Here is a 14,863-nt window from a genome sequence, read left to right on the forward strand (position 1 = left end):
TTTGCCTTAAATCTCTTAAATGTGGAAAGAAAACACTAAAATTACTCAAATGCAAAGTTAAAAGTATTCTGTAATGTAAAAAAAAGCAGTCTTGTTTTTAAAATGTTCAGTTTGATTTTGTGTATAAAAGTTCTTTAGGGATTTAAAAAATGCTTTTCTGAATTTTTTTTAAAAAGGCATAAAACAGAAATAAAGCTTTAAAAATGCTCTAAATCCTTTTGCATTAAAAAAAGGTTTTCATTTTTTAAAAAAGCATCACTTAAAAACAGTACTTACAATATGTATTCAACGAATTGGTGTATGGATTATAATATAAGCAACTAATTCTCTGGCTTTACTTAGTCTCTCTACTGATTACTACTATTGAGTAAGAAGTTTCATATGGGAGTAGGAAAAAGTGCTCATCATTCCCCTGAGCATCTGGAATAAGTTCCTGCCAGAAACAAGATAGTAATTTTTATCTTTTTATCAGTATACTGCCCTGAAGTGAATCACATGCACAGACTCATTGATTCTCACAGAAAGATTCCAGTGTTTGTGTGATTTCTTTTGCTGGAAAAATTGCATGTCTTTGACTCCTACACAATTCCTTTATAAATAATAATTTCCCCATCACACAGATCCTTCAACCTTAACATTTTTTGATAATTATCCATGAAGTCCTTGAATATTATTATATTATTATTATTAAAATATTTGTTGTTTTGAATGAATATTATCTCTGAATACTGGTAATGTAAAAACATGAAGTTTACTTCAACTCTTCTGTGGCTCTTGTAAACCTCTTGGATGATAGAAAGAGTCATGACAAGTAACAGGTATGGTGGGAGCTCCCAAGATAGAAGGTCTTCTCCATGCTCTGTCATCAGGTAGGTAAGTGATCCAGGGGAAGTGCTTCAGCTTCTTTAATCTATTCACTGATTATTTTAGTCTTGATTACTGAGGCTGATTACTTGATTACTGAGTATTGATTACATTATGGTTCCAAAATTTCATGGCATCTCTCCATTTTTAATGATATTGTTTTTTGTTAATCTAAGTAAAAAGCCCATATTGGATTCAAAGGGAAAGTTCTATTAGCACTTAAATTTGAGTTGCTAGATATCTTATTGCTTCTCGCTTTACACTCACTGCTTCCTACTGTATGTGATGATTATTTAAGCCATATGCACTTAATGCATGAAGTGTAAGTAGAGGACTGTGGTAAATCACCAGAACTTCATTATAAGTATTTATCCACTCTGTGGATTTGGTTGTACTGTGGTCAAATTTTTTCAGATTTTATATGCATATCTTGAGAGTTTGTTACTTGGCCAGGCTCACGTGATTAGATACTGTGATAAGTAAGGCTAAGTGTTTAAGCCCAGTTTTTCCTGACTAAATTTATTTCTGCAAGTTCAACCTTTTTCATCATTTCACTTTTTAGAATTATTAACAAAGTATATATATGTCAGCTTTTTAAAAACTTCTCTGTCACTTGGAGGAATAATAAAATGATCCAAAAAGGAAGGAAAACATCTTGGATAATATATAAAGTATATACTTAGTCCTATGCAGTGAAGAGTTAATTGATAGTGTTTGTGGACTAGGCTTAATTTTGTTTTATTATAAGTCCCTTCAGGGTAGTGGTTATCTAATGTGGCTTTTCTCTTCTTTCATGCTTAGTATATTGCTAGAAGTGTAGAGTATGGGGCCAGATAAGTTGGGGAAGATTTACAGACAGAATTTTCAGAAGCTGAACAGAAAAACATACTGTCCTTAGAAGGTTTTTTTAATATTCAAATTTTTCATTAAGATATTTAGCTCTGCTCATTCAGGCCCATCTTTTTTTTTTCTATTACAATTTAGTTCCTTTTACCTTGTCTTCAGTTCAGACTGGACAATGGGTCTCTATTCTGTCTAATTTTCGTTATGTTTAAAACTGAGGTTTCCTCAATTTTAGTTTATTAACAGTCATTTGTTGGTAAATATGAGGTACTATTTATAAATTCCCAATTCTTGGTTTATAGAATTACTCATTTATCTTATCATATAACTAAATACCTATGTCTGCCAATCCACACTAAGAAATGCAGTTTACATCACTTCTGAGGATGCCTCTGTGCATATATTTAACTGAAAATTTTCATTAAATAATTACTACCCTTAGTACATTGCAAGGCACTTTGGTTTTTTTATTCTATTCTATTAGATATAAAAATGATGGTTGTGACCCATTACATTATCATCCTTCATTAGTGCATTGCATACTATTGCCTGAAAACCACTAAAAGATGTTGATTAGCATCAATGGAAGAATCTTCTCCACCTCCTTCACATAGTAGGTATTATTGGGTTATTTTATAAAATACTCATTTCCTAGGATGGTTTATATCTTGTTATAAATATTGGGGTTTTCATATTTTTAAAATTTTGTATCAGGTGAATCAAGAATTCTCCTGTTCAGTACATCTTTAGCAAGACTATTTCAAGCCTTTCTTTAAAAAAAAAATAGATTTTATTATTTACTAGTCAGAGAGAGAGAGAGAGAAAGCATGCATAAGCAGGGGGAGTGGCAGGCAGAGGGAGAAGTCGGCTCCCTGCTGAGCAAGGAGCCTGATGTGGAACTCAATCCCACGACCCTGGGATCATGACCTGAGCTGAAGACACTTAACCAACTGAGCCACCCAGTCGTTTCCTGTTTCAGGTCTTTCTGTCTCAAATAGTTATTCTATATGCTGTTCACTTCATTAGGCACCTTCTATCTAAACCTTATAATACTCAAATATAATTTCATTGCAACTGTTATTCTCCCCATTTAGAGATAGAAAACTGAGTGTTGGGAAGTAGCTCAAAGATTTTTCACATGCCTGAACAGTCTCTAAAGCAAAAGCATTTACATTGCCAGTGTTTTATATAAGGAGAAATTCCTGGATAGTCAAACTAGCAACATGTCCTTCCTTGGAGACATCCCAAAATTAAAAATAAAAGACTTTACCTTTCCTTTCCTTTAGGAGATTTGCTTATATACTAGAGTAATGAGTAATCTTTCTTTATGGAGCAGAGTAGGAGCCTTCAGAAGATCAGAGTTTCTTAGTTTTAGGATTACTGTCCTGTGCTATTCTTTGCTGCATGTGCCAGTAATATCCAGCCTTCACTGCATTGCACCGTGAGGATTGGAACTCAGGGAAATAGCACTAAGTTATTGCTCTGGCTGCTGTTTTTGCCATGAGCAATAAATTGTCTCTGATCCAGAGGTCTCATGTCCTTATGTCACTGAGTATGTGTGTGGGTATGTGTGTGTGCGTGTAGAGAAAAAGAGAGAGAAACAGGCAGACACTGGCTAATTTGTTAATGTAAATAGGATTGAATATCAGACCTTTGATGGTTTCTGAATTAATACTTGTTTATAGGAAGTGCATGGCTGCACTGTTAGTAAGAGGCAGAACCGTAGGGGTGCCTGGGTGGCTCAGTGGGTTAAGCCTCTGCCTTTGGCTCAGGTCATGATCCTCAGGGTCCTGGGATTGAGCCCTATATCAGGCTCTCTGCTCAGCGGGGAGCCTGCTTCCCACTCTCTTTCTGCCTTTCTCTCTGCCTCGTTGTAACACACCCCTCTCTCTCTCTGTCAAGTAAATAAATAAATAAATAAATAAAGTAGAACTGTAGTTTGGCCTTAAGCATTACATAGGTGGATAACATAAGTAGAAAATACAGTGTTAATGACTACAAGTTGGCATAAGCAGATATCATAAATATTTTCTTTCACCTTTGCACATTTATGATCTATGACTGAATATTTTTCTCTCCAACCCTGTATGTTAAGCTAAAAGAAGGTGGTAGACTGATATTGGGATATTTAGGGATGAAATTCTATTTGTATGGATAAAATATTATGTATATATGTAAATATATTTCATAATGCATTGAAAAATAAGTATAATCACCTTTAATAATAATTCCTTAAAAGAATCTACTTCATGCCCAGAGAGTAAAAATAATTCTAGAATTTTTGAAGTTAACGTAGTTCTAAGTAGAATTATAATGCAAACTAAAAACTGGACTTATCATTTATTTATGACAAAAGTTTAAAAACTAAATCTATCTCATAATTGTGACAGATGCAGAATTAGAGTATATCTATATTACTTGTTATGAAATTGCCTCATATCCATAAAAATTGATTTCAAATGACACGATTTTTGTAATACTTTGGGTATTATTTATTAATGCTGCATTTTAAGGAGTAACTCATAATGTAAGTTGACCTTGTGGAACATTTAAGGGAAATTCCTTCATTTAGCATTAACATAGGTTTCTATGTGATGTGTAAAACAGTTGATCTAACATTAACATCTATGTCTAATACAAATTTGTTCATTTATTTCAAATTTTTGTACATAGGAGAATATAAAATAGTTTATGCAAAAGCATATGGATTAGTTCCTTAATATAGTTTTATATTAAAAACCCCTTCATACCCCTTTAAATGTGTATGTAATTTGCATTACATATATTTCATAGTAGGAGATAAGAAACAAACTAAACCTTTCATTCCCAGAGGTAGGAATTCTTTATCCTGTGTTTGGCTACATGAGAAAGATGAAGGTATTCTTGTTTTATATAAGCTATCATCAACAGACATCTATTACAGATACTACACCTTTACATATCCATTCACAAATATAGTCACATTTCTTGAAATATACTTAGAACTGTCTGACATGGATAATTATGAAAAAAATAGCAACATACATAATTTGTAAATATTGACTAGTTACTTGGGATATTCTGAATCATAGTTATTCCAAATTGCATATCATGCCAGAAGAAATCAAGATAATAACAGATTTAAGTGATGGATAGAAACTTGCATAAAATCATGCTGTTCGTACACAGAATAACCCAGTTTTTCAAATGAAATTGGGGCTTCGACTTTTTTCAGTTCTTTTGTTTGCTTTTAGTCACCTTTCTTTCTTATTTTCTTCAGAATTTATTTGAATAATTTATTCCTGTCTTCAGGCCCCTGCCCGATCTCTGATCCCTTTATCAGGAGACAACTTCTCAACTTCTCCTACTAAGCAATCATTTTAGCCATTAAAAAGTGTTCTCATTGTCTGAACCCTCTGTGCTTAAAATGCAGTAAGTTATTTTTTAGTCTTCATACTAAATATTCAGTACCTTTTGAAATTTTGAAAATAAGTATTTTTTAATATTTATAATAGAACATTTCCACTTAGCAGTTCTTCATACCCTAATACATAATATGGAATGGGTATAATTTCCTTTGTTAATTAACTTTTATTGGTTAATGCTGAAGTAATTGCTGGTATGTTTTCTCTGTTGTTCTCTTTTTTAAAAAATACCTTTTGCTTTCTAGTTAGTACTTTAAAAACATTTTACCAAGTTAATATGTCAGTTACGAAACAGATATTTGATTGTTCTTGAAAAAAAGAAAAAAAAAATTAAATGACAGTGTTTTTGGCAGTCAAACTTTTTCTTTGAAAGTAAAGGGAGGGGCGCCTGGGTGGCTCAGTGGGTTGGGCCGCTGCCTTCGGCTCAGGTCATGATCTCAGGGTCCTGGGATCGAGCCCTGCATCGGGCTCTCTGCTCAGTGGGGAGCCTGCTTCCTCCTCTCTCTCTGCCTGCCTCTCTGCCTGCTTATGATCTTTCTGTCAAATAAATAAATAAAATCTTTAAAAAAAAAAAAAAAGAAAGTAAAGGGATACTGGATTACAATCAGCATTTTTAGATATTTCATATATAGAGAACAAATTAAAATTATAAAGTTGATATAAATATTAGTGTGCTATAAAACTTCACACTTTATATGTTCATGTCCCCAAATTGGAGTGTTTTAAGAAGCATGAAGAGCTCTCCAAATAAGTTTATGTATTGCTTTTCTGGTTATAGTCTGTAGATTTTTTAAAATAGTAATTCTGCAAGAAAGGCAAGGAAAATTTGCTTTGTAAATAGTGAAACCTGCAAATGCATTTTATGTTCTGTGACACTGTATATTGTATCTAGGTGGTAAGCTATAATCATTATTATAATATATGCACTCAGAAAATATAAGCCAAAAGGTAAAATGATTGCTGTTCTGTAAATATGAAGTTTTAAGCATTAGTTGAAATCTAAAACAGTCAATGGATGCTTTAAAAATTTGCCTATAACCTTTACAGCTGAATTTTTAAACTGTGGTTCATGTATTATCAGTTGGAATGGAGGTCAGTTTATGGACCTTTGGAGGTCCATAAATCCATTAAAATCATAATTTTTTAATGTGTGATTTTTTTTGGAGGATACTTAACTTTTATCATATTCTCAAAAAATTCCAGACTTCAAAAATGGTTAAAAACCACTGATTTAAAGTCATTGATGAAGACCACAGGGGGTCCCACTATATATACAGTTAATCCTCATTATTTGTAGATACTGTATTCTCAGGTTCACCTACTCAGTAAAAATTTACTTGCAAACCCAAAATCAGTACTCAGGGCACTTTTGCAGCCATTCACAGATAAATAGAGCACCAAAAAAAAAAAAAAAAAAAGAAATCAAGTGATGTGCACATTATCATCACAGGTAACACTTTGCCTTCTTGTTTCATTGTACTATAAAACACGTATTCTTTGCCTGGTGTATTTAGTGCCTTTTTTTTTTTTTTTCATTTTTATGCTTTTCTTTGGTGATTTTATTGTTTAAAAAGGTCACCAAGCATAGTACTAAAATGCAATCTAGTGTTCCTAGGTGCTAGAGGGCTGTTAGGTGCCTTAGAGAAAAATTTGTTAGACATGCTTTGTTCTGGCATGTGCTTTTGATCGTGCATTCAATGTTAACAAATCAAATATTGATATGTGTGTGTGTGTGTGTGTACCCTCATACATAGCTCTCTATATAGCTTTTTATATGTATGTATATAAATATAAATAAAATAATATCTCTCTAAACAAAAAGACACAAAAAACAAAGTTATATAGTGATATTAACTTTTTGACAAAGAATGTAATGAAGGCATTGCAGAACCCTAACCCTGTATTTCCACTAGGAGCAATTGTTCTGTATTCACAAATTAAAGCTGAGGACGCTAAATTATATTGACCTTTTGAAATCTTTTTTTTTTTTTTAATTTAACCAATCCCACATCAAATCACAACTTCTTGTTCACACCGTGTATTCCATTTGGAACATTAATTATGCCCAAATAATCAAATGATCAGCAATGAGTATTCTCTTCATTTCAGGTCAGTCTTGAAAGATGATTGCCATCATTTCACTGAAGTCTTTCTATTTAAACTTAATATTCCTTGATTTACTTTTTTGTGAACATTTCGTGACGTTAAATCAGGCTATGCATCTTTCATGTCTTAACATCTCACATCACATGCTTCTAACATAACCATGATAACTGCTCTTGATTTAAGTGGACTCATATTTATACTTTTTAGCTCTGCCAGAATTCATTGGTTTGCTTCAGATTTCTATCTGAAATGTTATTACTGTTCACCATATATTGGAATATAATACCATATTTTGCTATAGGATTTTGGTAACCATATTTACAGTGAGTTTGGTCATTTTATTTGAGGGCTTGCTAATTTATTAATAGATGAAGAGTTAGAAACAGATCTTTAATAATTATGAACTGTATATTTGCATACTTGACTACATTCAGTGAATCGAATTATTCAGCACTAAAGGAATTTGAAGTTCCCTCTTTCTGACAAACAGAGTAACAAATACTGGATTTATCCTCCCACCTGAAATAATAAAAGAAAAGCAATAGGGTGATGTCTATAGATGCATAAAAAGCCTTTGACAAAATCTAACATTGATGCCTCATAGAATCACTCTACGCACTTGGAATATTGGGGAACCTCCAGCCTTATAGATAACATCTCTGAAGAACTAATGATAACATTGTATTTGTTGTTGAAAGGCTGAATGTGTTCCCACTAATGTTAGGAACAAGACAAGAATGTCTGCTTTCACAAACACTTCTATTTAACATTGTAGTGGATGGAGGTTCTAGCCAGAGTCCTTAAGCAATAAAAAGAAAAGCATTTAGATTAGGAAAGCAGAAGTAAATCTGTAATTATTCACCAATGATATGATCATCTATGCACATTACCCTATAGAATCTACAAAAAGGTCCTAGAGCTAATAATTGAGTTTAGCACATTTCCAGAAATCAAGATCAGTATTTTCAATTGACTGTATTTGTCTTTAGTAATAAAAAATTTGAAATTTAGCAAAAAGCAGTGTTTACCATAGCATCTATAATATAGGGACAAATCTGACCAAAAAAATATATGAGACTTGTATATTTAAAACTATAAAACATTACTGAATGAAATTAAGTGGACAGATTTCTAAAATACATAACCAGTAGAATGATCCATAAAAAAAACTGATTGTATATTGGGTACATACCTAGGTCAAAACTTACATAATTTTATATCTTAAATTTGTACAAATAGGTTTCCATCATTTAAGCATCTGGAAAGCTATTAGAACAAATGAACAAACAAACAAACAAACAGAAAAGCTAAGGGAATTTGTGACCATGTTACACTGAATAGGTTGTCTGAAGTCAACTCAATTTTTAATCAGAAGATAAACCACTAAAAATGACTGAACAACACTGAACTAAAGTTAATGAGTGTAGTATAGATTATTCAATATCAAGTAGTGTTATTTCTTTGAAAATCAGATCTAGCTTAAGTATTCATAGGCTTGACCAACTTCATTACTTGTTAAAATACATTTGCCTACCACAATACTTATATTAGCACTCCAAAATCTGAGCAATATCTTTTGAACCTTTTTCTTCAGTTTCTTCTGATAAACAATTGGTTCAATAGATTATGGTTAGAAATGAGTTTGGGATATGCAGGTTTAGGATAGAAAGTATCTAAGAATTAAAGATTATATGTAGTAATGTTGAGGTATTTAAAAATATTCTTGCAATTTGTATTGTGGAGATGTGGTAAACTGTTAGTTTCAGCATAGCTTTATTGATCACCTAGTACATTTTTAATCATAATATTTCCTTTTCAAACAATACATTATAATGAAAAATTCACAATGAAATGTGTGTATTAGCAGTTACATATTTGGGGTTTGGAAAAATGTAAAATCAATCATGTTTATGTATTAGAAAAATCATAATCTAAAGTTCGCTGCCCCACCTACACCAAAAGATAAAGTCAATTCCCATCAACTTTCTAAAGTGGTTTAGATTTTTAACATATGCATTTTAAATGATGTGTATTTATTGTTTACTTATATTCAGGAAAAACTGGGAGGTTTAGCCATAATGCTGGCATATCTATTGATAATCAATGTATGAAAGTGATTGTTTTTTGGAAGGGAGAATTTATACATTTAATTAGTTATATGCTTTAATTTTGTACATGTGTTGGCTCTCAAAGAATTTTCATTGTGTACCAATTATTTCTTAGAAATGAGTAATGAATTATCCTGGAATTGAAATATTCTAATTTTTATGGACCTTACAAATTAGTAGTTTCTCTGAATATTAAACTTTTTTGTGTGATTATTAATAACTTGTGATTTTTGATACTGATTGACTCCTGGGGGCCCACATAGTGTTTATAGCTGTTAAAAGTGAACTAAATGAAGACTTACAATTTTTGAAGTAATAGTTGCCTGTGTTTTTTACTATATTTTTTGTTACTTAGTGCCTCAATGATCACTTGTTATTCTTATTTAAATCCTATTACTGTCTAATAAATGAGAGATTTATTATAATCAGTACTTCTTATTTTAATAAAAATTCCACTCATATTTTCACATCAGTTATAGTCTCAGTCATTGTTTTTTCTTACTCTCCTCAGAACAGTGACTTTATATTAAATCTCAGCATGATTTTTTACATGTACTTCAGATCCTTCCATGCTGAGTTAGTAGGCATTTATTGAATGCTTAATATTTCTTTATAGCATTGGTTTAGAGTAAGTTTCTTGAATTTTAAAGTATTTCTAATCACTGATTTTACTTTCTGAAGAAATAAAACTTTTATGTCTATATTACTTCCAATTCAAGTTAATAATAGTAGGCATTATTAGAAAAACTAGGAAAAACCTCATGTAAAATGACAGTCCTGCTCTAATATTCCCTTCCCAAGATAATTTAACATTTCTTCTTCATCTTTTTTTTTAATTGTGTTACTTATTTGGGTCCAGCAGAAGCTGGATAAAATGTACATTGTAATAATTTTTATATCTTTATAGTCTAAAGATGTTTAAGTGAATTTAATCGTGACTCGTGTAGGTATCTAGCAAGGATTCCCAAGCTGGAAAGATAAGGAATAATCTAACTGGTGGTGGCCTGACTTCATTGTTATAGTCCAGGAAACATCATAATTTTAGAGTTTGTTGAACTTGGTTCTTTTTTAGCCCCACTCTATCATGTCTTCATGTTGTACATCATCATCCCTTATACTTCTATGTATGAAATCTGAAGTTCTAATATTCTGCTGTGTAACTAAAGCTTCTCATCCTTTGTAATCTTTCCCTGACTTTTCTCTTATAATTTCAGTTCTTTGCTTATGTAAATTCTCCTACCCCTTGTACCTCTAAGTTTCACTGCCTTCAGATATGCCATTCCACTGCACTTGGATAATGCATCTGACCTCACTTAAATTTTTCTCTCAATTTTTGTCAGTCCTTTTATTTTACAATGCTTATCCACCAATTCTAGATCAGTCCAACGTACCATTCACCACTCTTATTCCTTGGATATTGAGACTATTAGGTGAAAATCATCATAATAATATTATACAGGTGGGTCCTTTTACAGATTCTTGGTCTTCAAACCCTCACTTAGATCATCCTGTAACATTTTTGAAAATTGTAGATTTCTTTCTAGAAATTCTTTTGAAAATTAGTATGTCTTATATAATTTTAAGTAAATACTTTATTATTCATCCACTTGAAGGATACTCATTTCTAAAATAGGAATACATTCTAGGAAGTTGAGGAATATAATTGATAGGTGAAAACACTATTTTGTTTTACACTACTTACAAATAGAAATGTGTTCTTTTATTTATCACCTGAGATGAGTAGAACAAACTATGTCAAAGAAAATCTGCAATAAACATACTACTTTATGACACAGAGGTGTTTTATGATATGCAGGTTAAGCACTTCAAAATGTGAAAGCAATTCCATGATTTTGATAATACTCATTATGTAACATGATGATAATAGGGTAAGCTTTGTAAAAGGTGTATGGGAATTCACTGTATTCTGCAACTTTTCTCTAGGCATAAAATTATTTATAAGTAAAGTAAAAAAAAAGTCATTGTTTTTAAAATAAACTCGTTATTTTGAGTAATTTTGGAAACATTTCAAAGGTAGTACAAGAGTTCCCATGTAATTCTTACCTAATTTCCCCCCTTGATGTTAGTTAATTAATTAAAAAATCATTTTCAGAGCACATTTAATAGCTGAATACATTTAGTAAAGTATTCATTCTAACTCTTTAGATACAAGCTTTCCCAATGATTAACAATTTTAATACTTTTTACTTTTACTTTTATTTTGGAAATGATGTGACAATTATTCCTGTTAATATAATTTAGATAGAAACTTGACTAATTCCTTATTATTCTTATATTTTATAATATTAAAAATTTTTCTTATTTCTTATATATATAAAAATATTATTGCTTATTAAATGCCTAGAGAAATTTTAAACATTCCATTTTTGGTGACATTTGCAAATCTTTCATGCTATACTTCAAATATAAAATTCAATTGCTGTCACTTCATCAAATTGCCAACCTCATGAATTTTTTAATGTAATTCTATAGAAATTAAGTAAAGAGAATTATTTATTCTCCTTGGGAAATCATATCACAGTGTAGTTAATCATATTAGCATACCAGTTACATAAAATTTATATATAAAAACTGATATGAAAACTAAATTTCCTAAAGAATGTGTATTTTTTAATTATCTAAAATTGAATTTTAAACCCATTCAATGAGTCCATCTATGTGTAAGACATTTTTCTAGGCATTATAAGGAGTGACACATGTCTGCATCTATGGTACTTTCTGTTTATTCTCTAATTGTCATTTTTCTATGTATTTGTTCAAAGCTTTATTTCCTGTATCACCTTACCCTATTCTCAGCAAGCAACTTCATATCCAGCTCTCCAAATATAATAGAAATCATTGGATTTCAACTTCTTAACCTTTTCTCCCTGTTGTCTTTAAACATGTTTGTATAATTGTGTCTTTTGAGCTTTATTCCATTTTCTTTTTCATTCTCTAGAACCTCAAACTGTTATCCCCCTTTCCCTTCACTACCAGATGTATAGAGAGCATATTATCAATTTTTTTAAGATTTATTTATTTACTTTAAAGACAGGGAGCAGGGGTGCCTGGGTGGCTCAGTGGGTTAAAGCCTCTACCTTCGGCTCAGGTCATGATCCTGGGGTCCTGGGACCAAGCCCTGCATTGAGCTCTCTGCTCAGTGGGGAGCCTGCTTCCTCCTCTCCCTCTGCCTGCCTCTCTCCCTACTTGTGATCTTTGTCTGTCAAATAAATAAGTAAAATCTTTAAAAAATTTTTAAAATTTTTAAAAAATAAAATATATTTAAAGATAGGGGGCAAAAGGAGAGAGAGAAAGAATCCTAAGCAGACTCCCTGCTGAATGCAGAACCCAATGCTAGACTCTATCTCAGAACCCTGAGATCATAACCTGAGTGGAAATCAAAATTCTGACCCATAATCGACAGAGCCACCCAGGGATCCCAGTACATACATTTATTATCACCACCACTCAACCTCCCACTCATTGTTTATTCAATAACTGTGGTCTGGGATCTCAATTTTTTTAAATTAATATGTTCAATTACCCAACATATAGTACATCATTAGTTTTTGATGTGGTGTTCAACGATCCATTAGCTGCATATAACACCTAGTCTTTTTTTTTAATTAATTTTTAAATTTTTTTATAAACATATTATGTATTTTTATCCCCAGGGGTACAGGTCTGTGAATTGCCAGGTTTACACATAACACCTAGTCTTATCTCTCTTTGGAACCATGTATTTTTTAACAAAGGTCATAATAATATAATTGTCAAATCAAATGACTGTTTAAAAATCCAGATCCTAATTGACCCACTTGAGGTTGTTTAATTTGTTGATTATTCCCTCAATTTTGAAACTTAACTTTCTTTCATTATCTTTCATGAAAAAATGACACTTTTCGTTCTTTGCTTATTAACTCTTTGATGGTCCTTTCTCTGTACCCTTTACTGGTTACCTTTCTCTGTCAATTTTTGTATTTATAATCTCATAAATTATAAAGGTATAAAATACATTAAAAAGCCAAAAAGATTTTACATGAAGGAAAATAAACAAAGATGAAAGGAAACAAGGAAAATATTTGCAAGATGTATCAAAGAGCATGTCCCTAATATGAAAACAGATTCTTGGATTCTTGGGATCATTAAGATGAAAAGAAAAACCCAACTGAAAAGTAAACAGAGATATGCTGGGTAATTCAGTTTATATGAGAAATATGAATTGTTTATAAGTAAATGAAAAGCTCCTTTAATTAATAATAAAAAATACAAGTTAAAATAAAAGTTTACCATATTTGTTGTCAAATTGTTAAAAATAAACTGATTAGAATTCAGTGTTAGGGAAGATAAAAAGAAAAGAATTCTTGTATACCCTTTTATACTCTTCTGTAAGGTACACCTTATGGTAGAGCAATTTGGCAGTATCTTGACAAATTTAATGTGCACATAATCTTTGACCCAGTAAATCCTAGTTAAAGTATCCAATAAAAATAGCTATGTGCATAAGTATTAGTGAAAATATGAAGCCAGTATTTATAATTTAGAAAACTGAAGGGGAGAAATTATAGTCATTATGATATATCTATATATGAAATACTAAGTGACCAAGATAAAAAGTTAAAATACCGCATTTAGTGAATGTCTGTTATATATTTTAAATCTGTGTTTAAAAATGTATTGATCCAAGTCAATTGAAGATCACAGAGATTTTACATTTAGATTTTGATCCATCTTGAAGTATTTTTGTTTATATTATAAAGAATGAGTTGAAGATTTGTGTGTGTGTGTGTGTGTGTGTGTGTGTATGACCATCTGGTAATTCTAACATCATTTGTTGAGAAAACTATTCTTTCTCCAGTGAATTACTTTTGCACCATTGTCAGATTTAGTTGTCATAGATTCAAGAGTCCTGCAATTTACCCATCCATGATCAGCTAATTTTTGACAAGATATCAAGATAGTCCAGTGAAGAAAAATTGCCTTTTCAACATATGATGCTAAGAAAATGAGGTATTTACATACAGAAAAGTTGAGTTGTACCCCTATCTCACACCATATGCAAAATTTTTGGTTAGGATGTTGAGAAATTGTGCTGGTGGGATTTTAAAATAGTGCAGCTGCAGGTCACCTGGTGGTGACCAGTTTAAATATAAATTGTATTGTGTGTGGACAGTCATTAAGTGTCTCAATCTTGATTTCGCCCTGGGTCATGATCTCATGGGTCATGGGGTGAGCCCCACTTTGGGCTCTGCTTCCAGTGGGGAATCTGCGTGAAGATTCTCTCTTTGTCCCTCTCCCCACTCACACATATGCTCACTCTTTCTCTAAAATAAATAAATAAATCTTTAAAAAACAAACAAAAAAATAGTGTAGCTGCTTTGGGATATAGTCTGACATTTCTTCAGAAGGCTAAAGATACAGTTACTGTATGACTCAGAAATTCTGGAATAGGGGCGCCTGGGTGGCTCAGTGGGTTAAGCCGCTGCCTTCGGCTCAGGTCATGATCTCAGGGTCCTGGGATCGAGCCCCGCGTCGGGC

At 31.8% G+C, this 14,863-nt stretch overlaps 1 protein-coding gene and 1 non-coding gene across 4 annotated transcripts in view; one reads left to right on the forward strand and one right to left on the reverse strand.

Moving 5' to 3' along the window:
* Positions 1 to 14,863, forward strand: part of ADK (adenosine kinase) — a 534,854-nt gene that overhangs the window by 215,201 nt on the left and 304,790 nt on the right. The gene's annotated exons all lie outside the window — the stretch shown is intronic.
* Positions 7,187 to 7,255, reverse strand: LOC125085385 (small nucleolar RNA SNORD2). The gene has a single exon (XR_007122908.1). It is a non-coding gene; the product is annotated as a small nucleolar RNA SNORD2 (small nucleolar RNA).

Source organism: Lutra lutra, chromosome 14 (genome assembly GCF_902655055.1).
Source record: "Lutra lutra chromosome 14, mLutLut1.2, whole genome shotgun sequence".
Lineage (NCBI taxonomy): Eukaryota > Metazoa > Chordata > Mammalia > Carnivora > Mustelidae > Lutra > Lutra lutra.